Below are 26,732 nucleotides of genomic sequence, written 5' to 3'. Positions count from 1 at the left end.
TTAATCCTTACCATTTTAGCATACAAAACACATCAGCATCTTCATAATATTCAATTTTCCATCCACATATCACAGTGCCAGTTCCTCAAGTGTTATCTAGAAGAGTAACGTTTGCCCAGGTCTACTCATCCAGTAGCTCTGAAAGGAAAAAAATAGTATGCGTTACCTCTTCAGGTCTGTCTTCAGCATGGGTTGGAGAAGCCTGTGTGATCTTTGACTGTATGTGCCTGGTGTTACAGCTGGGGAGCAGCTCTGTGGAGGAGGTCCTGGGAGTGCTGGTGGGCATCGAGCCGAGCGTGGGCCAGCAATGAGCCCTGGCAGCGATGAAGGCCATCAGCACCCTGGGCTGTGTCAGCAGGAGCACAGCCAACAGATCAAGGAAAGTGATTATTCTCTTTACTCAGCAGGTGTTAGACCACATCTAGAGCACTGCCTCCAGTTTGGGGCTCCCCAGTACGGGAAAGGCACCAATAAACTGGAGTGAGTCCAGGGTAGGGCCACCACGATGGTTGGGGCTGGAGTATGTGACCTGTGAGGACAGGCAGAAGGACCAGGGCTTGTTCACCTAGAGAGGGAATGGCTTCGAGGGGACCACAGAAGCCTCCAGCACCTATGAGGAGCTTATCAAGGAGATGGAGCCAAGCTCTTCCCAGTGTTGCATGTCTGGATGCTGAGAGTCAACGGACATAAAGTGAAACCTCGGAGGTTCAGACTGGACAGAAGAAATGTTTCCCCATGAGGACAACTAAGCAGTGGAGCAAAGTGCCCAGAGAGTCTGTGCAGTCTCTGTCCCTGGAGGTTTTGAAGCCCACACTGTGGGTACAGCCCTGGGCAATCTGTTCTGAACCTGCACTGTGCAAGGGGTTGGGCTAAAGACCTCCTGAGGCCTCTTCCAGCCCAAATTATCCTTTAATCTTATGATTCTGTGTGACTGGGTTACCTGAACCATAATACAACCTGCGTTGAATTTCAGTTAGTCGATAACAGCAAAACAAACCTCTGCAAACTCAAGTTTTGCGAACACATCTGCAAGGAGACTCTTGCAGGTTAATTCAAGGTTTTGTTCTGCTATTAAGAAATGAAAACTAGTGCTGACACAATATTTTACATATGCTTTTACAACAGAACTTGAATAGTTTTACAGCTTCACATCTACAGCTTATGTCTAGAGTGACACGATAGGCTTCATAAAAATATATCTCAATTTTTACCAACAGCAAAATTGGCCAGCTGATCCTATTCACTGTGCTACAGCCAGCTGAAGGTTGAAGGCTACGTATTGCTGCTGGCTACGTATTTTCATCAGCTGAATCTCACCGTCATGGTCAGATGCTTTTTGTGCTTTGACCTCTGAAAAATATTGCACCTGGAGAAGGTGGATGACCAAATCTCTCTAGAGGCAATAACCGAAACAGCTTCAAAATCTTGGCTTATTATTATCAGTTAAAATAACTTAATAATCTGAATTGGACTTTGAATCCTTTCAGTTATTTTTATTCTGTTAGCCAGATAAATATTTGACAGGTAATATTCTAAGTTTCCTCCTGCTGGTACAACTAAGTACAGACTCCACTTTCCTGTGCCAGCGAAATGACTTATCCCTCAGGGTAAAATAATTCCTAAAGGAGAGTGCTCATTGTTTTTCTTGCTGTTGTTCCTTGAAGGTTATACTTTCAAACTACCTAACACTGCCTTCACCAGGGAGCCTCATGGAAAGGCTGTCTTGGCATTATATTGAATTAACTTAATCTCTAGCCACCTTATTTAATCCCTTTCTTTATTTTCCCTGGTTTTATTTCCTCTCCTCATTGGGCCATAATGCCTTTTGGTAGAGGCAGGACTGAATCTTTATTATCACTTCCTCTAGATGTTCTCTGCTGGATGTCCTGAACTTTATTTTATTCCAAGAAATATTCTAGGAGTGTATTTGATTTTGTTAAAGAGATGGGAAGTTCATTAAAAAAGAAAAAAAAGGGTATGTAAGAGTTCATGATGGAATTTGTTCAGGACAGCACCAGCAGAACTAAGGGCAGCTCAGTCTATAGTTTCCTTAAACCTGAACATTTCCTAATAGCGTGATATCAATATCATGATGTGCTAGTGAACACATTTCTGTGTGGGCTGGCAAATATGCTATGCTACAGCAGCTACAGGCAAACCCATAAGCAACTCCCTCCACTCATGTCTCCTGAAGCCTATGTATTCTCTCTCCTCACTAATTTTTCTCTGCTTATAGGAATATATTTCTTGCCTTATTTTTCGAGGACCACTTTGCTAATGTAGCTATCCTGTTCACATGCTTTCCTCTGGCTTTTGATAATTCAGTTCCCTTTCTGCTCTCCTGCTCTCCTCCATGACAGATTCCTTTTCCACGTTCTTGTGAAGGTGAGGCAATCTGACAATGATATTTCTTAAAAGTATCTCCATTTCTGTGCGTGTACACGTAGGTGTGTTTGGACTGAAGAAAAGTCACTAATTACGAAAGGAGCTTCTTTAGCTGAACAAAGCACTTAAGTACATGTTCAAATCTTACCAATTTCAATAGTGTTTTGGAACAAGCGTGTGCGTATATGCTTTGCTGAATAAATATAATACTAAAAGCTACACACAAAGTTAAGTGCCCGATGAAGTGGGAAGGAAGGGATAAGAAATGGCGCGTTATTAGCCTATCCTTTATGGTTCTCCCCTGTCCCATGCTGCTGTTGTTACCACCTAAGGGGAGTCACAACAGCAGCAGCTGCCTTCAAAACAGTGAGAAGAGATAATAAATACAGTTTGACAAGCCAAAAGTGTAAAGGTAACCAGTATCAGACTTGACTTGTCCCTGTTAAATGAGATAATTTAATGAGGTTGCTTTCGAGATGAGTTTTGACTATCACAGCCTCAATGGGTGATAGCAATTTGGGAAAAATCCAATATAATTTCCAAACATCATGAACACTTAAATCATGATGCCCTGCACAAAAACTGAACCACTTCAGAGTCTAAAGCTGGTAGTCTGGCATCCAGACAGTGCTGTTTTGCCTGGGAATGAACTGGAGATCTTGATTTATAGTGTCCAAGTTTGGAAACTGGCCTATGGGTTAATATTTTTTGTCAGGATGAGTTAATGAAAATTACTCTCCTGGGTGGTAGTCAGTTCAGATTACCACAGAGACCAGCTGGATACTTGCTACCCATCAACAGAGGAAATGTGCATCACTTGCTTCCTTCAGACATGCTTGTTAGCTTTTAAAATGCCATTTTGGTGGTCATAATAAAGAAACCAGACTATACAACCATCTTAAAAGGTTGCTACTAATAATTTCTGGATGGAACCTTGGTTTTGCTGATGGTGGAACTCAGAAAAGCCTGCAATGTTTTTAGAGGGCTCAGTTCTGGGCTTGCTTCTGCTGGATGCTCTCACTGTGAGGTAGAAGCAAGGGCTGTGTGACAGCTGAGGACATCTACGGAGGACACAATGGTTTGCCGCACAGCAGATAACAATGTCACCGACGTTGACATGCTTAGCCTGGTGAGATAGGTTAAGGCCTTCCCAGACCCTTCTTTATAAAGTTTGGGGGGATTTTGTCAAAATGCTTGAATTGGCCAATAAATGCAGCCTTGTACCTCTTGGGATGATTTTTGCCCTAAGTCTCAGCCAGAGTAAGGAGAGGCACCAACAACTGGAGAACTGGCTCCTGCGTGGCAGAACTAGGATCTTGTCCTGGCAACTGCCTCCCTTTTTGACAGGAGGAAGGACAGAGAGGTTAGGGAGGACAGAGGACTCTCCCACCCTGCCACAATGCTGGCAGGCACGCCAGGAAGGAGATGTTGATGGTGCCACTTGTCCAAAGCCCCCCTGCCAGCCCTCTGGTCCACGTGAATGTCCCCACCAGAGAGTAGATGTGTGCAGTGCCTGCGCCATTGCTTTCTGTCTGCATCTTTGGGAAGCAGACCTGAAGTGCAAAAAAATGGCAAGAAGGTCAAGGTTTTAAGTCTGTGTTCATAGACAACAGTTAACCAAATACTTTTTCTGGAGAGTTACAAACTGTAAAACCACTCAAGGAAATGTTTAGTTGATGAAAATGAAGTGTAAATGGAATTCAGTACTAGAAATAGGCTTGGTTCCTGCTGGCCTCCAAATGTGGAGAAGACATTTAACACCTTACAGAGGGCTCTGTCCTGCAACAGAGCAACAATAATGTTCAGTGCCTTTCTGCATAAGCACACAACAATTCAAAAGAAAGAGTCCACCTCAATGTTTTTGCCACTTTTGTACAAGGATTTCCGGATTTAAAAAGAGACTATTTTAACATACTTTTCTACTCAAGAAGACTGGTTTTAATTCACACAGCCTTCATTTCAAAAGTCTAATTAATTTATATTTAAATAATGAAACATTAAAAAAAAAGCTAAATAAAATATTTTATCGAGTAAATCTGATATTATCCTTAATTATAAATAAATCGCAACTTCAGGATACTGTGTTTTATACAAATATGGCCAAAACTCTAAAAAATAGAGCTGAGGAAAACCATTAAGAAATATCTATACAGCTACAGATAGCAGAAATAATGCTAATTAGATTTAGTTATGTATCCTCTAGCAAAATAAAAGATTGATTATAAATTTTTATTTGAATGGAAGGAAAAAAATCCATCTCAAAATTAAAATAGCCATGCAGGCAAGAAAGAGAATAATGCAACAAATGGCTCTTGCTAGCATGACCTAAACCAAGGAGATGGAAAATAAGAGTCCCACAAAGGAAAGAATAATCCAGTCTTCTACATTTGTCAAAAATATTTTATAAGTATCTATTAACTGGCTGATGAAACAAAACCTGATCTGATTCTTCCCCCACCCCGCTAAATTACATCGAGGGCATCTAGAGAATTAGACTGTTTTCCCCTTCCTGTGTTTTTCTACATGAAAATAAACAAATGAAATAAATGAAAACATTTGCATAACTAATTAAAAAGGTAGTGAAAAAAAGGAAGTCTTTTTCATTTTTTTCCTTAATCCCTGATGTCTTCTGTACTCTACATATTTTCTTTGCAGAGTCCTGTTCTGCTGTGGATAAAAAAACTGAATGAAAAGTACAACCAGCAGAGAGAGAAGGTTATTAAGCCAGTAAATGAAGAAACAGCTCAAAGAATAAGGACACCTTGCAAACAGAATTCCCTGCCTCTGGAGAGGAAATACAGCAGGGTTGTTTGGCTTAGGGGATATGCATAAAAGGCAAGAGGCTTTAGTAATGAAAACTCCCACATAAAGAAAGTAAGAGGATCAAATGTCACGTGTACCCTCTAAGGAGCTTGCAAAGACACCAGTGCTACAACACGTGTAGCTGTCTTCGAACTAGTCATTTCAGATCTGTATCCTTCAAGACATAATAACTGCAAATAACATTTCTGTTGTGACTGTTTCATTAGCTTCTAATAAAATGGGAGGGGGAGATGCCGGCAGGAGGAAGGAGAATGACCGGCCGATGAAGCTAGGTGTAAAGCAAAAGGTTAGCTACCAGACAAACGTGGTTATTGAGGCTGTTACTTAAGAGATACAGGGGCAGCCATTTGCTCCTTCTTTCACTCTTTAAACTGAAATGCTATTAAAGTAAATCTGGAAGGAAAAAAAAAATATATGCAGTTGAGATGGTGTCTCCTATCACAGAGAAATCTGTGAAGTGGCAGATGTGGCTGTGTAAGGAAAAGAAAGGGGAATGCTAAACATAATATTCTTTTGGGCTCATAACTGCTGTGAATTATTTTTCCCATTTAGAAATAATTTTCAAAATTTTGGCTAAACAAAAGTTTTCATAAAAGGCATTTGCCTTCTGCAAACATAATACTGGCACAGACACCCTGCTGTGAAAAATTTGGAGACCTGTATGTTGGGGTTTTGTTTCCTTCCATCATAAGGCTGCCATGATGAAGTCTCCAGACACAGTTCCCCAAAAATTGGGGGTAGAGGGGATGTTTAGTACTCAGGCAAACCATCTCATTCCCGGTTGGTTTTTTTTAAAGACAGCATTCCGTTTAGTATTTCTGTAAAACGCACAGAGAGAAAATACTTAGAAATTGAATCAGATGACTCTGTACTTTTTATTTCTCATAATAGGAGCTATGAGCTTTCACAAATGTATTAACAGAAGACTGCTACAAAGAAAAGCAACCTGAAGCCATGAATGTGCCAATTAAAGCATTTAATAGAAATATTAATTCACCCTTAAAGAAACGTGTAGAAGAAAAAGATGCTTTTCCTTGGAAGTGTTCCCATGGCTGGTCACAAGAAACATGGAAGTACATTCTTCCAGGAGGAGTTCAGACAACACTAAGGCATAAAAAGACCACAGTTTGATCTCCTTGGCTTTTACTGACCCTTTGGGAAGTGAAAGTGGTGCCAAAAGACATCTCTGATGACCAAGGCAGAAGAGACTTCATCTTAAGAAAGAACAGGAGATTCCATCTTAGTCTAAGACACAGTGAGGTGGAAATCCATTGGGACACTGAGAAAGTCAATAGATAATTTTAGTGTAAATGCTAATGTTAACAATCTGTTTTATTTTGTGATGGTTGTTCCAATACTTCAGTGCTATGATTTTAAGCAAACCATTTATTCTATTACCCTTACGTCTCATCTTGCCATATTATGAATAACCTGACAGCAAACGTGGTATTCCTAGTAGTTAGGGTCCTTCCAGATACTCTACTGAGACAGTCTAAGAGGAGAACACCTCCCTACCATGCTGCTCAGGGTTACCCACGGCATCCTGGGGTATGAATGGGCTGGTTCACAACGGTGTAGGTCAGCCTCCAAAAGGACACTGTGCAGCCACAGGGGAAACACAAGAAAAAATCTCTGCCGTCCGTGAGTGCTGGTGCCAATGGTGACAGCTGAAACACAAAAAAAACCCCTTACATCTCTGTTCAGATCTACCTTATAGTTTTGCAATATTTCATGTATCCTCCTTCCTTCTGTACATATATTCTCTAAGTTGAAGTATTCCTATTTCTCATTAACACCCACCCCGTCTTTCTCAAGTTCTTTTTTTTGATTTTATGCTCTGAATGAGAGGAGAGCAGGGACATGCATATCTTTCTGAAGCTGAAAATCCATCATGCTGGAATATTCTGTATTTTTAAAGCTGGAAACCATTCCATTGTAGGATGTTATTGCAAATGTATTCAAATAGTTTACAGTGATGAGAATATTTTAATTTTTGGAGCGCAGTTCAAACATAGTAGCATATGTCTCACTGGTAACAGGAAGAAGTAAAAAGCACTCTGACAGTTTGGGAAAGAAGCAGAATCAAAAAAAAGGTACCAGTTTATGGTTAGGAAATAGAACAGAATATGGTGCCAATACACTGCAAAAGAATAAATAGTTAGAGTGTTGTGGGAGGGCCACATGCATTATGAGGAGACAACTGTGAAGTCCTATAAAGCCTTTTCTGATTCTGAGAAAACCTACCATGCATTTATCTGTGCTAACTTCTGGAGCAGAAACTAGACACAGCACTTTAAGGTAAGTTGGGTCAGATTTTTCTGCCATGACTAACATTCTGTCTGAGTTTAAACAGCCTTTGGGCATTTAAGGAGTGACATTTGCTGGCTAAAAATCAATTCTCATCAAGATCTCCTTGGCTTCTATACTAGAATCTGTACTTCAAGGCTCAGAGGAATTATTGAGAATTTAAATGGGGGAACAGGGAAATAGGGACCAGAGAAGAGGCTCAGAAGTCCAGCAGGAAAATAGCTTCTTTTCCCCATCCACTATACATTACTGGACTGCGAGAGAAATAATGAAACCAAAGGAGACCTGAGAGGAAGCTTATGGTTAAGCAAGGTGTATGACTTCTGTCCGTTGAGAGCCAATTTAGGTGAATCTTCAGGCTGAATCTTTGCGACATTTTATTTACCGAATGTTGCTCTTCAATTGACAAAGTAAATCAAAACCCATCTACTGGAGATGCTATGAGAGGGATGTGTCTGTCTGGCTCTTTCTAGACAGTATCACGAGAGGAAAGTGAAGAAGCAGCAGGTGGAAGAGTTGAAGTGGAGCAGCTGAACCCAAACAGTATCAAGTGCAGGTTCAAGGACAGACCCTGTCCCAGTTCCCGGGAATTTCTCATCACCAGACCAAGCTCTTCCTCCACCATGGGGACAGACGTCAGAGCCTTTGCAAAGGTAAAGAGATGTAGAGAAAGCTGGATCAGAGGAGGTGCTGAAGTTTGCAGTCTCCTGTGTGATGAGGATTCAAAGGCTTCATGGCCAATATCAGTTTCCTTTTAAAAAAAAATAATATTCTTGAACCTGCTTGGAGTCTCATGTATCACAATCACCAGTGGAAGAAAAGGTCACTGGTCTAACTCTTCATTCAGGCATGGGGAATATTAAAATGTAAGAGGCAATGTGAGATATCATATACGATAATTAGGATATAACTGTATTCATATATTTTCCTATAGATGAAATTACTTTGTCTGCGCTTCCACTTTAAGAAATTACAGTGGACATTGTTCCTATGGTTACTGGGAGGTAGCATTTACAGAGACAGCTGATTTCTATAAAAGGAGCAAAAAATCACTGCAACTGGAATTGTCTTCTGTGTTAAAAGTCACTTTGTACTACAACTTTTATTGGTTAAGAGAATGCTGAAGATTTTGCACCTAATCAGGTACAATATGACTAATTAAACATCTTAGATGAGTAATACACTGTAATTAATTTTGTCAGCTTTTATCGTTTTGCTCCCCCTCCAAAGGTTTGAGATTTAGAATGTTAAAAAACATCAAGAAGAGTTTAGAACAGCAAAGGACTGATCGATCTTAAATGTGGTCAGAAGAGAATACCTAAAAATAAAATTCACTACACGTTGCTGTCTGCAGCATGACCATCTGATCCAGATTTGTGATGCATTTGGAAATGTTGACCTATTATAACCCACTTTCATTGACCACCAGTTAATAATAACCAATGTTACTTTCTTCTTTCCCCCCCCCCCCCCCCCTTACTTTTTTCCCCCTCTCCGTATATGAGCTATAAGGAAATTTGGAATAATTTACATTAGGAAAGGAGTTGCTCTTCTTCTGAAAACTTAAAATAAAACTGTCTTCAATGTAATTCTAGTGGTTTAAGCAAAGACAGGTTAGAAGGTTTACCTGCCTGAGAGGAAAACATTTTGTTGGGCTGATGTAACCTGTTTCAGCAATCCAGGTCAAAAACAGACTTCATCAAGTTTTCAAATTTTTCAACTCTTGTTTACAGTGTAAAATAGAACTCAAATAAAAATGAAAAGATCATGTTTCTTTTCCTGAAATGTGTTGCTCTGACCTCATAGCAGTTCTGTTTCAAAGAAGTTTACACTGTTAAAAGAAAGCCTTTGTTATGGATTTAGGGTAGAAGTACCCCAAGAGTCACGTTGGAGAAAATGTTATCTTTTATGTGCTTTCTGTGGGGTCACAGATAAAGGCATCTTTACAATCATAAAATTTGGTTTTCATTACACAATATAAAGCACATGTTTCTGCATCATATCTGTATCTTCTGTTTGTGTTGCAACTTATATTTTAGAAGCATATTCAGTTTTGATATGGAAAAAAAACAACAGGATAGATCTTTTTATATTCAAATTTGTTCTTCATATCACTGATCCTTTTTCTGTAGGTTTTTCCATTCTGGTTTTCACTCTGCTCTCTTTTTTACCCCCACTGGATTATTTCTTTTTATTCTCTATTCACTTGCCTAGCAGGGGAAAACAACAACGAAGCAAAGCAAAGCAAATCACTCCAAAGCCAAAACGTTAGCATTCAAGACAAAATGTCAAAACTGTATTTGAGTAGGTTTCAAAATTAGACAAAAGTTACTTTGGCTGCTCTTATAGCTCTGACTAGCTGATGATCTCAGAATTCATTTATTGGCCCAAACAGCAGATCCATGACTAGGTAAACTCATTGCTCATCCCTAAGTGTCCAAGGATGACTGTTTCTGGGAAATGCAGTGACTTCATTTTGCTTTAGCTGGGACTACACCACCGCTTTCCTCATTCTGAACCGTTATTTTTTGGTTCATCTGGGGATTTACACTGTCATTCAAAGCAGACACCTGGGTGACATTTACTGTGAGTATTGACCACGGACACTCAGTAAAATGTTTAAACCATGATGCACCACATTTAATCTCTAAAATGTGAGTGTCGGAGAGCAGTAGTACTCATCAGTACAACAAAGCTCAGTCCCCAGGCTCTTACAGCTGACAAAAAAAAAAAAGTCTACACAGAACCCACATGGCAACAAACTTATGCAAATGCACTAATTAAGGCTTGGGAATTCAAAGAAATTCACTTGAACTCTCTGAAGAATTTCCTGACTGTTTTCTTTTGGTCTGAAGGAGCTACAATTCTTTCAGAAAACGTCTTGGGGCATGTCTGACAGCAAAATATCGTCTATTAAAGAACAGGCAGGATCATTTTTGCTTTGGAGAACACCGAAATAATTACTGGGACAGATTCTGCCATCTTCCTTATATTCTCTTTGGACTACTCATACTGCAGAGGAGTTGTAAGAACCACAAGATGCTAACGAACAGATTCTGCCATCAGAACTTGCCTTAATTGATTCTTCCTTCTTATAGCAAATTAATGGGTTAACTCTATAACTGCTGTAAATTGAAATAGTTCCACTGGTTTCAGTTAAACAGTATAGGTGCATAACAATTGCAGATATATCCCAGAGAGGAAACTTGAGGAGTAAAATATTGCAGAAGACAGAAAAGGAGGCAAAAGGCTCTTTCTACGTTAATGACTTAGGATCAGAGTTTTTCCCATAGAAACATTTGAAGAAAACAGGAAAGGGAGTCATCAAGGCTTAAAATGTGCCTTGTGTATAGCACTTATTCAACAGTAGCAAGAATACCAGTAGAGGTGAAATCTCACACTTTCCATAGCCTTTCACTAACTATGACACTTTGGAAGAGAAAGGAAGAGCAGAATTGCCATAACTGAGTGTTTGGTACTCAGCAAAGAGGGAACGGCGGGAGGGCTCCCAAACTGCTTACAAATCATCCCAATGAAGAATGGCAAGAACATGTCATCATTCAAAATCACCTGTCTACAAGCACAAGCTACAAGCATCCTGCATTAAAGGTTTGAAAAGGAACCTTGAAGAGACTAGTAAAAGTTCAATTGCTTAAATGAAAGCTCAACCTGAGCTTAGTGAGGTTTCTAGGTAAAACCTGGCAGCTTTTTTGTTGGATAATGTGGACCCTGCGTACGAATCCTCAGTATACAAAGATACTGTAGATAAATAGAAGGCAAACGGCTCTCTGCCTCTTACTTCCACAAGAATTATGCTTCCTAAAAATGACTCTCTGTCTTTTCATGCACTCTGAAAGAGAAACATGTGAAGAAGGGAGGAAAAAAACAAACCCCAAACCCCGACAGCGTTGAAAATGCTCCAAACCCAAGACTGGTTATTGCACTTCTTCACCTGCTATCCATTAATATTTAATCTGCACATGGATAAAATGTCATCTGAGCTGTCCAGAAACATCTGGATGTTATGATACCTAACAAATCTAATAGGCACAGCTAATGAGCCCAAAGACGGGGAATGCATTATGTGGTTGCTGTTACAGCCTTCACCCAATGAATATAAATAGGCTTTCGTTGATCTTTTGTCCTACTAAAATGTAATCCAGTTTATTGAACTGGTGAATTGCATTAACCATTTTGACATTATTTCCTTATAAATCTAACATGGTGTCCTTGTTCTGTTCTTCGTCTGTACATAACACTAACCAGAAGGAAAGGACAAAATCCCGCAGCAGAGAGGGGTTCCAAACCACTGACGGATGATGATTTAAATGGGAAATCTTTTTTAAAGCTTGAAGAGAACACCACATATCTGCAGAAAAGGGCTGGGGAGGAGGTTGGAGGAATGCATTATAAAGGACGTATTTCATACTCAGAAGGACATGCGTTATAGACTCGGAACACAAGTAAATGAAGGTTTGTAAGTAGAACTCAGGAAAGGCTTAGGTGTCTGAAAGATTGCCTACTTTTTACTAGTATGGTAGTTTATCATGTATTTATAAGTCTCACTTCACAAATTGAAATGAGCATGGCTACAACAACATGAAATAAACACCAGTTTTAATTAACAGTGGCTATTTTACCGTTCCATTTTAAAACATCTTAAAAATATTTCATAAGCTGGCAGTTATGTACATGGCAATAAAAATTTGACAAAGTTGGGGTTGCATATTTAACACGGTCTCTGCTGTTTCTATGCAAGTGACTGAAAGGGTCAAAAAAATACAGTTGTGCCTAGGAGACAAAGCATAAACTTATTCTTACTATGTCTGATTTCTTCTTAATTAAGCTCACAAAAGACCCAATTTTGTGGAATGTAGGATTAATGTATGTTAATATAAACACAAAATAAATGCTCCTGCTACCTGGATTTATAATAGCTACAGAAAATATCTAGATTCTTTTTTAAAATTCACAGCTTATGAGCTTGAAAAGTTAGACATAAAATCTTTCTGATGATAAACACTTAGAATATTTCAGAAGCAGATTTTTATTCCTCCTACTGTTTTTACTCTCATACCAACCTGTAACTCTCATTTTAAAAACATGTATTTATCTCCAGGTGACGGCAACAAAACGGCGGAAGTAAAGGCAGGTTACAGAATTGTTGTCTAGTATCCCTGAAGGAGGTATGAACATCCCCAGGAACCAGACTACAAAGGCAGGAAATGTCCCCGTGGATCCTCTGAAAGAACAAGGAGGGGGCTCATCCCAAACACCTGAGTCCAGCTAAATCCTTTCACCTGTAAACTTGTTTCTATTAGTCTTCTGTATATTTTCTTTTCCACAGTCATTGCTCCTGCAGTCCTGCAGGACATTCAAGTAGCTGAATATCAAGGGTAAGGTTTCCATGATTTCCTCAGCTTACCATTCACATTCATACCCTGTTTATACGAGCCTCTCAAAGACCATAGAATTGCAGTTAAGAGCAAGGTACAGACAAAAGATTTAGTGAGGAAATTGTAGACAAGAAATAAATCCATAACCTTGACTAGGCTTATCCAAGAGACTGTTTTCAGTGATGAATGGAAAATGTTTGCTTCCGCTATGAAAATACTGTATTTTTATAAAAAAACTATTTGCCTTTATTGCATTTTCCTATAGAAGAAATTTTAAAAAAAATTTTAAAAAAGGACAGGAAAAGCAGAAACAACTACGTATTTCTTCGCTTTTGGATTTTCGGTATTTAGAAAAAAGTATCATTTATTCTAAAACCTAAATCCCTACCAAAATACAGTTTTGATGAAAAAAAATCACCCGATTCTAGCATTATTGCAGTTTTCCATATAAACATCGGTATGGATGGTAGAAATAAATTATTACACCTTTACCCTTATAATAAATACCAAATAGAGCTTTCCAAATGTGCAGACAGGATTTCAGAAAGATAAATAAAAACATGTTGTATTTGGTAATTTGTTTTGTACGTATTTAATGGTGCAGGATAGCCTAAAGACTATGAAGGAACAGTTATGCAAGTTACTGTACAGCAGCAGAAGAGATAGATCCATGCATCAGAGAGGGGACACAAACAAAGGACACAGGAGGTGAATAAGCAGCAAACTGCTGTGGTAAGGGAAGCAACATGTCTCAGAGGAAAAGCGGAAATCACTACCTGATTTACAGAGAACCTGAGAAGAGGAATCTGTAATTAGAATACAAGCAAATATCCCCGTAATCTGTTTTTTGACAATGGAAAAATGACTTCTCTACTATTTTCATGAGTCATCTGCTCTGAAAACAATTAGACTTTGGGTATTGTGGTGAATATTGATGGCTCTGACAGCATCATGTCTGCTGTAGAGGGAAAAAAAAATAAAATTAGAAATGGGAATAATGAATGGCTAAAATAGGAAATCTTCACTATCCCTCAAAATATTAGAATCTTTAAATGATCAACTCTTTCTTTAAGATTAGCTATGAAAAAATAAAAATGGAGAGAAAACCTGATCTCTTAGATTAAATAAATACTGCATTAGTAAGTTTTCACAAAACTGAAGAACAAGTGAGGCAAAAAATGTTAAAAAAATCACTGATGAGGTTTTGTGTATGCACAAGTGCATCAACACATTTATTCTGGACCTGCACTTTTTAACTTTGCATAAATAATATAAAGAGAAGATTAAATATTTTGGATTTTTTTTTCCAAAAATCTGTGTGAGATGTTACAATTCTAAGGAATTTTATAAAGAAGAGGAAGATATTAGATATTTACCATGCCTACCTTTGTAAGAATGTATTAGATAGATAAAAGAAACAACCTTGACCCCAGTGTTTAATATTGAACAATTTGGTGGGACTGGCATAGATTTTGCCCTCTGAAAATGTAGGAATGACAAACACATCTGTGCTAAAGATGGCTTTGGAGTCAACAAGAGATGACAGCAAAAGAGGCCATTTTCTGTCAACAACATCGTTACCAGATTCAAACGGTCCACAGATGAAGTTTGCATCTCAATAGTGGATACCATGGCTCAAAAGAAATGAAAAATTATTTTCACATTCCAATATGTATTGCAAAAATAGGCGATGGGAGAGCCTTTATTGAATGAGCATTTCCCCTTTTTGTCATTTTAAATCATAACCAAGGGAGGCTTTTTCACCTGACAAGGTAATTCAAGTGAGGGAAAAGTTGTTCTCTTTCCTCATTTCACAGCACAGCAGAAGCTCAAATAAGTGGGATGTGATAGGACAATTAGGCCTTTTTGGTTGCAAGTTGTGGAGTTTTTTTAAGAACCAACCTCCACAAGTATTATTAAGAATAAGAATATTACACAACTGCAGAGTAATGCTTTTTAAAACCTTTCTAAAATAATAGCTCACATCTATACTCACCTCTGGGTTGGTTTTTTTTTTTTCCTTTTCAGAATGATCTGTACAATATTGCAAATAGTACATATTTATTTTCTCTGTAGCCTTTTGCTAGTTGAAAATTAACTTTGGGATATCTCAAAGATGCAATGTCATCTTCAGATGTTTAAATTACAGTAATTACAACACCTTCTCATTGCTTGTTACTTTTTGGTCTTTTTTCCTCCCTTTATTTCTGTGTTGTTTACTTGACACTGAATTTGCTCATAACACTAAAAAATACACCTTAAACAGGGTAATATGCATCACTTTTTCAGACTTTCCCTGCTTGTCAATTACCATTTTGGATGCAACGCTCTTGTTAATTTCTGCTGTGCAACATATGGATAATTTCTTTCTATTTCCATTGCATTTACTACTGTAATAACTACTGATAGTTCTGCCAGATAGTGTTGCCACTTGTCCCTTGAAATGCAAGAATCTTCTTTGCATGCCTAATGTAACGTGGCTGTTCTCTGCAGCACAGCTGATCAGTTCTTTGATCAGATTTTAAATATATAAATTTATCACATTATGTCAAGGGTCAATTACATCTTACAAAAAGTTCTATAGTTTCTAATTACAGCTAGATTTCAGTTTTGGATGATTCCTGCTTATATATTTATATGCAATTCCCACTACGGTTGTACCCTGGCCCAATCAATCAAATGTTGCAGGGTACCCCACAACACCCTGGAATCCAAAATAACCCAGATGTCGTATTCCCTCTGACCACCATCGCAGGAGGCAGAGGTCAAAGTTGCTGCTGGAAGGGGTTTGGGTGAACAGCTTTTAACAGGGAGGTGTGAACATCAGGGTAACTCTTGAGACCATGTGCAAGCTGCAGATGAACCACAACTGGACTAACCCAGTCCATGACTTATATGGGTCCAGGTAACAGTGGTCAAAGCCAAAAGAATGCACTGCACAACTTGTTGACTGGACAACCAATCATTGACTCCAGCCACAAAGTCCATTGCTGGTGGCAGATGTCTATCTGCATAGCCTTTGCTATCTGCCAGTGCTTTTCCCAGCTGCTCCTGAGGAAACAAATGTATATGCTGCAACTGCTGATGGGAGTCCTCAAGGGAAAACCCCTGGACAGCTGCCCCAGCATAGCTGGATGGTCACAGGGATGGACCATATTGCACATAAAAAGGGGTCTGCTGCTTGGAAGAGCAGACACAGATGTTATAGGCAAATTCTGTCAGTGGCAGCAGGTAAACCCAGTCATCCTGATGACAATATAACAACAGATATAGTGGTGCGTGATCTGGTTCACTTGTTTGCTCTGTATTTTTGACTGTGGGTGATATCGGTTGTAAAGACTGCATCGCACCCCAGCAGACACAAAAGTTGCCTCCAGCAGAAAGTGAGCTGGGTCCCTCAGTATGTCCCCACGCAGCCCATGGCAGCAAAATATATGCTGCGAAAACAAGCACCAGGTCCAAGGGGCCAGGGGCAACCTCTTCAGTGGAACAAAAATAGACACCTTTGTAAACATGTCTACCACCACAAGCACTGCTTCACGTCCCTGGGACACAGGCATGTCCACAGTGAAATCCACTGAAATAATTTGCCATGGCTGCTCAGGAATTAGTAAGGGTTGGGACAGACTCTGCGTTGGTCTCTTGGCCTGGGCATAGACACGGTAAGGCCAAGCATAGGTCGCAACCTTTGCATAGATCAAAGGCCACCAGGAGGCTGGTATGACTCAATGCAGAGTCTTCAGACAACCACCATGTCCCACTGTCGGCACATCACGACAGCACTGAAGTATCTGCATCCCCAGCTGAAGGACCTGTGCCCTCAGCAGGGACGTACAGCTGCTCATCGCCACATGGAAAACCACCCTGCTCCTGCAGGTCCTGCAAAGTATCCCCTTCCCAAAACTGTGTGACCAAAGGACCAATGGCCATCTCATGACGCAAAGAACTTTAAAAGGCATTGGCAGGAACATCCACAACAAAACTTTGCAGAGTGAGAAAATTACAAGGGGACTGATCCACCTTTAGGACAGGATCAAAGTGAGAGAAAAAGACATGAGATTCAAAGGCTCTAGCAGGCAATATCTGCAAGGGGTTTACAGACAATAGCTGGAAGAGGTTGATCTCTCCTGTGAGTTAGTTTTATTAGTTCTCCTGAAAACCCGCCAAGGGCATTTGTAGACATAATATTTATAAATATTGTCTCCTTTGCACAGATAGCCCATAACCCTGACAGGAACATTGCCCACTCCAAGCCTCTAAACCACATTCTCCACAATATTCTCACAACAATCATGGACAAGAAGCATAAAGAATGTCAAGGAGAAAGTGCTGCAGCAAAGCTAGGAGGGCATCCACAGAGAGACCCTGGCAGATGTAACCAAGAAGAAAATTCTATGGAAATGGGCCAAAAATTCTTCCCATATGTTACAGTGGCAACTGCAGCGATTCTTCCCAGTGGAAGGGCTCAGCTAAGGTGGTTCTTGGGGAGGATGCTATATAAACATGAATGTTAAAATGTACTCCTTTTAGAGATGTAGCTTAACCATGCCAGCTGACTATAATCCTCAGCTAAGCATTCATATTTTCTTAACAATGAATCTGAAATCAGTCTGAGTAAATTATCCAGTAGTAAATATCATGTAGCTTTTTTTTTTTCCTACTTCTGTTACTTTTTAGTTGTCTCCATGCCTATGGGCACCATGCATCTCCTCTGGAGAGAGGAGAGGTTTTTTAAATTCTAGTCATAGTTTTTGTAACATTCAGGATTTAGCCTCACTTTTCAGGGCTAAAACTTTTTATTTTATGCTGCTTTTTTTTTTTTTCTTTCCCCATTGCAATTTGTCCAGCTCTGCTCATACGGCAGCAATTTCATGGACCAAAGCCTTCCACTGGGGGTAACAGAATATATGTAACAATTTGTATTGAGTTTCCATCATGTTGTACTAGTTGCCACATATGAATGAATTTAGGTTTGCAACACCCCTGTGAGGTGGGGACATATTGATTTTCCTTTGTTTCAGATTGGGAAACAAAGACTTCAAGCAACAAAGCCTCAGTCAATCACAAAGCCAAGAGCAGATCCCAACTTTCCCAATGTTGGCTATTGCAGGGTTATTTTCCTACTTTCAAGATGGTGTTATTTTTCAGATAAAAAAATACAAGGGACATGTTAATATCAGATGGCTCACAAAAATGTAGGACCAGGTATACACATGGGCATCCTTTTAAGGTTTTTTCTATAATCCAATACATGTATTTTGGAGAGTGCAATATCGCTGACAAATTTGATATACAATCATTTTGCAAGAGCTTGAGTGGAAATTTTGAATATTTACCACTGGACTCTATTAACTGATGTTTTTTGTGGTATTAAGTAGCTCAATTCATTGTCTTTTCAAAGTAGCAATTATTTCTAAACTTTTCCCTTCCATTCTTATTTTTTTCCCTAGAAAGGAAGGCCTAGTAACCCTGAGCTACAGCAAAGAACACTGTTGAGCTCCCCACATCTCACAGAACTAAAGAATGACAAGTTGTTTTGAATAATAGCAAGATTACCCCCTTTTTTTGGCAGTAAAATAGTTAGTTGTACCTGCAGTGGAGGTATATAACTCAAGTCAATTTTAAAGGAATTTTAATAAAATGTTTGAAATTTAGTTTCAGTTACTGAGATCCTAAAGTTCCAAAGTCATCACATTTTTCCACTTAATAGACCCCTTTGTGACTACTTCATGACAATTCCCTCTGGAAACATTTTCTAGGAAGTATTATAAGTGAAAAGTCTGAAATATTTCTGTTAATTTTAAAACTCCTTGGGTTTTGTTCTCTTATATAGTTTTCCTCTTAAGAGTTAATTACATCCTGCCTGAAAATCAGCAGCTGAAAAAGCGACAATTCAGTAGTAGGTTTACACATGCCCTTAGATAGATCAGGAGTTTTCTGAAATGCTGCACAGATATTGACTATATTTAAACAGCTAGCATTCAAACAAATCCTTGATATTCAAATGTTGTATGCAGAATGCTACAAAACCAAATTGGATTCGATCTAATCTCCGCATACAAGCCTGTGCTGAACTTGTACATGAAAATACGGTTTTATAATAAAACAGGGAAATAGAGACAAAAGTGAGAACAACAGTTTGCATTTATCCACTGAGGAATTCATGATCCTTGTAACATGAAGTTCAGTGCTTTGACTACAAGCAGTTTCACCATGGGGACGAGCATGATGAGAAAAGCAGGGGAAAACACAAAACAGAAAAGAAGAGGCTGTGGGAAATTAGTCAAATGCACACTGTTTCCCAAAATGTAGCAACAAAAGACAGGCAAAATGAAAACTTTTGAATGTCTGAAATATAGATGATTAATTAAATACACCTGTTTTGATTGAGTTTTTTTTCTGGAATGAAATGAATCCACACTAGAAATGTACGGACCAACCTGCCATGGTCAAACGGTCACTCAAACAGGTTGAGAGTTCTGGTTCTGGGTTATATGTCATCGTCACAACATCACAATACTAAGTGTGGACCTCCGCAGCATATAGACCGCCTTCAGATACGGACATACCTACCTAGCTGTAGTTTGAAACACAGGCAAAATACTATCAATTTGCTGTGTCTTTTATTCAGAAGGTAAAACGATCTTAAAATACAGTACCGGTTCTACAGGGTATGAAGAGTTCCTTCTATGCTGGGAGTTAAACTAATTTAATGGTATAAAATAAAATCACTTATTGAAATTGCCTGGAAAAAGGTCCTGCACAATAAGACTTCTTCTCTACAATAAATCACACTACTATGGGCATAGTTGCTGAGCCTGTTGGGAAATTAATGAGAAAATGGGTCACTGAGCTAAGTACTTGCTATAAGCAGATACTCATTAACAAGGTAGTACTTCACACTATCCCGTGTTTTATTATCATACAACACTCCTATGAACAACTACATTCGAAGAACATCATTAAGCTTGCAAAACCAATCTCCCCAAAGAAGCAAAATGCCAGAATTAAATCTGCTTTTGCAGCCTTAGTATAACCCCATCTTCATTGCCTCTGCTTATTTCATTCTTCAGCTGCATGATCATGATCACCTTTTGGCCTCCACCAGAACTCTCCCCTGTGTAGGGCATAGAAGGGTTAATACTTGGCTCAGCTCAGTGTTTTCTTTTGTTCTGTATTAGCACACAGGATTTTTTTACTGTGCCTGATCCGAGCCCATTCCAGCGTCAGAATTCTTCGTTTCTTTTTGGCTGGGTTATGGTGCTCACCAACATGCTGTCTGCAGTCGCTGACACCACTTTGCATCACTGTCAGCTGTTGATGGGAGTGATCAGAGCTGGCTCAGCCTCCCTCCGAGCGCAGACCACACTACCTGGCTCACAGTGCTGTCGCACAACCCTTGCTTTAGGGATCAGTGGCAATTCTTGAGAGGCAATGCCAAGCCCTCTAATTTCCTGTCAACAGTGGCACCATCTCCCTTTTCCTGCCTCCCCGCTTATCAGCATTGGTTCGTGTCAGCAGATATCCTGCCTCCTTCAGTAAGGTGGGAAAAGGCAGCCCCGAAGTTGCAGGGAAAAGCGGAGCCCGTGCCACCAGCCCGCAGAACAAGCAGTGCTAACTGTCCCGCTCCCCCTGCCCCTTTCCCGGGTGACATGCTGCCCCATCCGCAGCCTCCCATGCTCTCCAAACAACTTATCCCTCTGGCTCTGCTGGAGGCCAGTCTTTCGCTTCCTCTGTGCGTTCGGGTCTTCTCCATTCACAACAGCAGGGTGGCCTGGGAGTGTTTACATGCTTCGCAGCTAGAGTAGCAGCTCATCGGAAAAGGACCCACAGAGTTCAGAATGCAAGAGAAGAAAAAAAGAAGGGCAAAATGAACGAGCTTGTAGAGGGGGTGATTTACTGACCACTACACATAAACTGCTGAGTATCTGAATGGGAGCACCCGGCTAAACCGGTTTCAGAACACAAAAGGTGAGAGTTGTCATTCGACCCAGCTCCATCTCGCCTCGGCAGACGCTTATCGATCCCTATCTATGCAGAGGTAACCTGGGGGGAGCTGTGGAAATGGCTCAGCCCGAGGTGGTCTCAACACTGCATTACAATGAGAACCGAAACCAGAACCGAAACCCGAAAGGTGCCTTTAACAAACAAAATGCCCTGAGTCAAGTCCCACCACTATTCAGTGAGTGTGAGACCAGACATCACAAAATAAACATTGCTATCTGAGGGGCCATCAAACCGCTGGAGATAACCATCCCAGAGAGTGTAATTCATTCAAGCACAGCCCCGGATAAAGGATATTTAAGTCCAAAGTTTTGGGGAGAAAAATCTCCCCCCCCAACCTTGTCCAGGACGTCCTTGTCCAGGACGCTGTGCAAGGTGACTTCCCGGGATTGAGTGACTTTACCTGAGAGAGAGAGAGGGTAAGTGATTTAATAACATACGTATGATGTCTAGCATGCTCTAAGATGGTGATTTGTGCACTCGTTTAAGGTATTCGTATCTAGCGCACTTGTGGTTTGTGTTGTTACTTTTCGGGATCACTTGTTAGGTGATAATAGCGTATTCTGTGAATTCTTTTGTTCTTTTCCCCTTAAATTGCAATAGTGCATTCTTCCATTGTATCCATAAGAACTTGCAATAGTGGCGTATCGGACCTGTGAGTGCAGTCCAAATAAATTGTTAATTTGAACCTCTCAGCGAAGTCTTTTTTTCTTTCCATCACAGTATCCCTTCCCTTAATTTCTGTGTTACGCTTGAAGGGGAGTTGACGGCTCACACAGTACCTTGGAAGGCTTTGACACGGAAAGGGACACTCTGTGCCCCCTTTGCCAGATCCCCAGTCCTATGCCAGCTATGGGCAAAGAAGTTAAACTCTTCTTCTGCTATCATTTTATTGCCCCCATCATTCTGCTCCAGGTAACAACTAGTTACTTCTGACTCTATGCTTGTGAACCAAAAAGTGCTGGGAGAGATGGCATGGAACATGAGACACATGGAAGCAGTGGCTCTCTGTGCAAAACTCTGGAGTCTGGACATAGAAGCTTTCCATAAAATCAAAGATTGAACACAGTTCTGCAAGACTGCCTTTGCCTACTAAAGAATGATCTTCCTCTTCTGTAAGTGACTTGCTTCTTTCACTGTATATCAACTTCTGCAACAATTGAGCAGGGAACGTGCAGAGGTCTGTTTTTATTTTCTGGACGCCTCTTCATGTCAAGTCCATTGTAGGCAGTGTTTGGTTCTGAAAATGCTGAAAGAATGACTATCCCTGATTGAAGCTTATTCTTCTTTCCAATGAAAATAGCCAGGGATACAAATAAGGATATTTGCTTTTTGAAAAGACTCTGCTTTTGTTCCTATGATTTACTCAGTTGCTAATCTCACAGTCAAGAACATGCACGGAACATCAACACAAAAATTGGAATATTTTGTGAGCCTCAAAGTTGTGAGAAATCTGCTTTTTCTAGAATGAGAATATGAAAACATTCACAGAATTCTATTGGACATGTTCACACAGTTTTATCAAATCTTCAAATTAAGGTTCGAGAGTGATTTTAGCATGGCACAGGATTGGCTTCAGAAATCTGGAGAAGTTCAGTGTCATTATTTGTGAATTTCTACCATATGTACTGTGAAATGGACATAAGGACCTTTAGGTCTGTGGAGACTTGGCTGAATTTTTTCCATTGACTTCAGCAGAGCTGAGTTTTCAATCAGGAAGCATCAAGGTCGGTGTTACTTTTTTAAAAAAAAAATCAATTAAATTTAAAATAGCACAAATACCTGAATACCTGCTGTATGGTATAAAATGGATATTGCCATTCCTATTCCTTACTTTGGAAACTGTATGGTCTTCCCCTTTAATGAATTGGAATTTAGGATTGTGGAGGGAGAAATCTGTATCATCTTGTCCCTAAGAAACAGATTCACACTGAAAAAACTTGATAGATTTAAGTTTCACTAAACTCCAGTGTAACTCCAGAGTTTTAAAAAGGAAAAAAGGAAGAAAAAGGTTTCTGAATCTCTCTTTATAAAGTATATACGTATTTCAGATGATAGATTAGAATTGACAGTCTCACAGGGTAAGAGTTTGTCACCTAGATTCTCTTCAAAAATGTGTATGGGTGAGCGATGTGAAATACGCTTGGTGAGAGGAATTGAATACTTCTCCTCTCCATTTGGGACTAATCTTTCAGTCTGGAAAAATAGTTTCGTAAAATAAAAATGGATAGGTTTTCAGATTTAGGGTTATTTATAAAAAAGCTTTTTACATTCCGTAGGTTCGCGGTGTTCCGAAGGCAGCTGGCAGCACTGTAAGTTTTGAGGAGATGTCTGAGTCACTTCAAAATACATTGTTGTGCATCTGTATTAAATACCTTAAAACACCGACTGCTGCATAAAAATATCTTCACATATTATTTTTTTTTTTCCCTTACTTCATTGCTTTTAACAGAAAGTCGTGCTTTTTTGGAGCTATCACCATGTGGTGTGTAAAACATTAATGTATTTCACTGTCTACCCCTCAGATTATATAATTATCCCTGTTACGTTTACACAGTACTGGGCTTCTGTGCAAGATGTACAGAACATAAAACTAAAAACATCTTTCTTGTCAAATGAAGAGCTACGCTTGCAGTAGTCTTTAGCACTATCAAGTGGCAGTAGATAATCTGCTGCCACTTTGCCTTATCTGCGGTAGGACAAATTATGGATCACAATTTGTCCTTTAGTGTTTGCATGCACTTACAATGTTCATCTGCCAGGGAGATAGCACAACTTATTTGAGAATGAAGTACATTTCTGAATGGGCTTTTAACTCACAATGCATTTGACTGTAAACAAAATGAAATAGGAACCTTTAACCATTACCCATGGGGGGATAACTTCTAGACACACGAGCCCATGCTGGGTAAATGGCATTCATTTCCTATGAGAGTATGCGGCTTGTGGATTTCTTAAATTTTTATATTCTCAGTCTGGAAAGCACCAATTCGTCATCTAGTCAGACACTTGGTCTGTTGCTAACCCTGGAATTTCATCCTGTTACCCCAGTGCTGAGCTCGATAATTCGGATTTATGCTGCATTGCAGAGAGTTTCTACAACTGCATCCATTCTTGCCCTACTCAGGAGAGAAGCTGTCCTTTCCCATGGACAGCTTTGTCCCATGTTTCATCATCTCCGCTGCTAAAAGCTTATAGCATTTCTAAATTCTTAGCTATGTTTCTACAATGTATTACTCCCTTTTTCCCCCACTGCAAATGTAATTATTTCTGATTTCTTATAGAGGTTGCTGAATTCTAATCTTACTCTAGTCAATAGGATTTATGAACGTAAATTTAGTCCATAGTCCTATCAAATGCAGGTATTAGTAAGAAGTTTGCCAGAAAATGTTTTTCCTAAATATTGCCAAAGATATTGACCTTTATTTTATTTGTCGTTATCTGAATGAGTTCAGTATTAAAATAGTGTGCCATCTCAAGCAAATGAAAACAGATCAGACATTCCCAAAACAAAATCCTGGCTTCCAAGAAGAAAAAAAAAAAAACCACTCTTGAATTCTAAGCTCTAAACTCTCTTCTGAGCATCAAAATTTGCAGAAATTATGAATACATCATAAACTGTAATTGAGGCACTGTTATCAATGTCCAGTCTAAGCATTTCTTCTAATCTTTCCTGTTTCATGAGGAGTTCAGATCCTCAGATGTGCAAGACCCATTGGCAATGGTTCGTCCTCTGTTATGGGTGTTTGTGATTCAGCCAAAACTTGATATTTTAAACAAAGAGTACATTTCACTTCTCCTCTGTGGGAAAAGAAAAAAACAAGAAAAAAACCCCAACAACCAAACAAATAGAAAAGCAGATACAGAAGTAATTTGTTGAGTTTAATTTATGCCATGCATTTGGGGAAAATGTGTTCTTCTGAGCTAACCCCTGCAGCTATGCAGTCAACAGGGAGTTTTCTTGTTATAACAGATGTGGTTTAGCACTTTTTCAGCTACTCCAGATATCCAAATGCAAAATCCAGCATTCAGAGAAATCATGTGGATTTTTGACATTCCCAGGGCACCCAGGGTCTGGAAGCTGGTGAATGGATTATAATGAGACATAAATATAGTATTTTTAACCCTGACAGATATAAACTAGTGCCAATAATATTTCTCATTTCATATAAGAGAAAACAATATGCACACTGATTCACCAAAGAGACTAAAACTTGGCAAATATAAGCAGCATGTCTTAGAAATTATTCAAAAGCTCTTATTTTCACTTTCACTAAGAAAATGGGAAAATTAAATTTTCACAAAACATTCAACTTGAGGAAGTTTTTAACGTCTTCTGAAATTTCAGGCTGCTAGGGTGAGCAAAATAGGGATAGCTTTCACTGTTTCAGAATTGGAACACGACGTAGGGAAGTACATAACAGTAATGAAATTGCTTTTATAAAATACAGGAGTGGGTTGCAGCCCCCTGTGGCCTGTGCCATCCCTCTTTGTGTACTGAAAGGCACGCTACACAATGGCTCTTCAACACCAACATTTTATAGAGGAGGTCACATACTGCAAAGAAAGAGCTGTCCTATGGGGGACCTATCAACACAAAATGCCTCAGTCTTTACAAAATGTTATAGTACATTTTGGTCTTGGACATTACACTGCTGGATTATTCACGTTTTGGCTGCCTTAGCAGTCACAGAAGAATTAATTCTGGGGGGGGAATCCGCCCCCTCAAACATTTTAATCTGGGTTTTTATCTTCCGGAAGCATATGAGGGCTAAGAAGCACCTATCTAGACAGTTTCCTTGTAACAATACTCACAATTACCACAGCAATTTTTGGGTGATATACCCTATAAAGAAGGACAAGAAAGCCAGCTGTGAACTGGAAAGCTGTTAAAATATGTCGGCAGACTTATGATATCCTTTACCATTTAGTGATTAAACAAGCATCCTTTCTGGCCATATTTATGAGGTTTGGAAGCACACGGCCCTGAAAATTGGTCTCACTTGATAGAGAGAGAGAGGTACCCCGGGTGTGTTAACAAAGGTGTTCAAAACCACTGTTTACCCCTTTCGCTCGTGAGATGAGAAAACTGTTCTGGGAAGAAGAAGCTGTAGTAGCTATTTCTGTGCAAAGCTGGAACCAGTCACCTTGTTAATAGCTATGATAACTGTTAGTGAATTCATTCGAAGCTTAACAGAGAATCTTTCTGTCAGTCCAGCTGCTATAAACGAGAGAAGTATTACAGACTGAGATATATTTTACAGTCTTCTACTCATCCAGCTCTTTTAGCAAGCTGCTTCTTATGTCCACAGAAATAGTCTGAGATGCAGTGAAGAAATAATAATAAAAAAATTACAAACTGAAGTCTAAGTTCTTTTGCAAAACATAAGGGTTCTGTGAAAGAGAAGTCATAATTAGCACTCAGTACCATCAGCGTAGAAGAAATAGATGGAGATTTATATTAAGTGGTGGGATTAACCGGTGCAAACTGAGCCATGTGCCAAACTCAAAGCCCTTTAGACTTTCTGGATTCGGTATAACCACGTTTGACTCATCACTGAATTTGGGTCATTCTTTATGCGAAGCTTCCTTTGGCACAGAATTTCTCCAGTCCTAAACCATGAGAGTGCCATATATTTAACTTCTAACAATTATTGAAAATATTATTATTACTGATATTGTCATTTCACTGGTTCTGATTCCCAACTGGCTCCATTTTAGGCTCTGACTACATTATGTTAACTACTGTAGGAACAAAGAAAAAAAAAAAAGAGTTCTCTGCAGAGAAGTGCCTTCAACTTAATTTATAACAGGATA

The sequence above is a fragment of the Larus michahellis genome, chromosome 1 (genome assembly GCF_964199755.1).
Source record: "Larus michahellis chromosome 1, bLarMic1.1, whole genome shotgun sequence".
NCBI classification, from domain to species: Eukaryota; Metazoa; Chordata; class Aves; order Charadriiformes; family Laridae; genus Larus; species Larus michahellis.
This window is presented reverse-complemented; position numbering follows the sequence as displayed.